The sequence below is a fragment of the Rosa rugosa genome, chromosome 2 (genome assembly GCF_958449725.1).
Source record: "Rosa rugosa chromosome 2, drRosRugo1.1, whole genome shotgun sequence".
Classification (NCBI taxonomy): Eukaryota; Viridiplantae; Streptophyta; class Magnoliopsida; order Rosales; family Rosaceae; genus Rosa; species Rosa rugosa.
The window spans coordinates 58,805,617-58,807,643 of NC_084821.1; positions in this window are offsets into that span (position 1 = coordinate 58,805,617).

The window sequence follows — 2,027 nt, forward strand, 5'->3', positions numbered from 1 at the left end:
ATCCCAATGCTATCCTTGGGGCGTTTGGCCAACCTTCAGGGATTAGCAAATATGTACATCCTAATGCTCGTGAAAAGGGTAGCAGCAGCACGGCTACACCTTCTGTAACCACTGCTGCAGCAGCCAAGATAAAGAGAAAGCTCTGGTAATCGGCGGTAGCAAAGAGAAGACCACTCAGGGCGGACAAACCACCTCCTCGGTTGGACAGAAAAATCAAACCTCAAAGGCCAACGAGCATATCTCGTCCGATTTTGCCGCATTCATGCAATATGACAGTGATGGGGTAGAAAATATATATGAAGAGCTGACAGGAGATTACTATGGCATTGATATGGCTGGAAATCCGATCAAGATAACTGCACTGGTCAAAGAGGCAGCTGTGCCAGCAATGACTCTTCGGCAGTCTGCGAATCCCCGGACTATTCGTCTAGGGGAGCGAACGACGAATACTATCCAAGCCATACCATTGCAGGCTGCTTGCCAGAATGTGGTGATACCTCCTCCTCCTGGTCCTGAGTTTGTGAGGCGTGAAGAGGTAGAGGAGATGATCAGGCTGGCTAACCCTAGGGCCCAAATGGATGGGGTCTATGAGGGACCATTCCCGCCACATATAATGCTTGCGCCTTTTTCCAGGGGTTACAAGAATATTATATTTTCTACTTTTTCAGGAGAATACACTGAGAACGCGGCAACCCATCTGGCCAGGTTTAGGGTGCAATGCGACCAGTATCAGAATGATGACATTCTCAAGTGTAGGATATTTGACACTTCTCTTTCTGGAGCAGCCTTTAGATGGTCTTCCAAACTCCGACCAGGAACAGTGGCCGACTGGCCAGCAATGGAAAAACTCTTTCGAGAAACTTTCGGAGCCATTGAGCCCGAGGTTGATTTGACCTCTCTCACTCAGATGGCCCAGTAGCCCACCGAGTCTGCTGTCGCCTACCTTCAACGCTTCCAGATTCAGAAAGCCAAACTGAGCATGATCCTGCCTGAAAAAGAGTTAGTCAAGTTGGCAGTCAAGGGTTTGGAACCGCGCCAGCGGAAGAAGCAGCATGGCAGCATGATCCAGTCAATGGGGGAACTTATCACAGAGGTGGGCAGTTTTGAACATCTTCTCAGAGAAACTGACGCCAGAAAGAATGCGTCCAAAGGGACATACGTGCCTAGGAAGCACCGCACAGTAGCGGCGCTGAGCTACCAGCCGACTACCTATGATCCTTACTACCGCCATCAAGGGGAAGAGTTTTTCCAGGGCGAGGATGAAACTGAAGAAGAGGAGAATGACGTTTCCGCGTTAGAGTTGACAGGCAGGAAAAACTCCGCCCTCAAGCAGTAAAAGATATCTAAGGAACCTGTCAAACTCAAGTCGACGACTTTCACCAAACCTGAGTTCGCGACATATACATATGATGCCAACAAGGCACATGAGATTTTAGATGAGATGATTGCCGCGAAGATGGTGAAGACAGACTTTGGCCCTTTTCCTCGACCGGATCAGCTGAAAGGAAAGAAATATTGCAAATTCCACAACTTGTGGAACCATAATACAGCTGACTGTGTGAAGCTAAAGGACCAAATTCAGGTATGGCTTAATAATGGTAGTTTTCAGGTTGAGCCTTCGGCGAACGCGACAGCACTTGTAGACCTGAACCCCTTTCCGGACACTGGAGTCGGTATGGTTGATGTGAACTGGCCCAAGAAAAACCAGAGGAAACCAACCTTGGATTTGACTACGAAGGGGAAAGAAGAAAGGGCTGAGACCGAGGATACCCCTGCAAAGAAGAGAGCTAAGCCTATAAGCGAGGCCTCATCCGTAGTCCTCTGCTCCCGATGCAAAGAAGAATGCGGCATCCAAGTGACGCACAAAGAAGTCGAGCAGACGTTTCAGTTCGGTTCTCTCCCGCCAATTAAATGGGCTTCACCATCACGAAACTATAAGCCTTCTAGCCCAAAGGCGAGAGATGAGGTAAAGTCACCACCATACCCAGAAGATTCCAACCTATTTAAGAAATTGAAAGCGGCCGCGG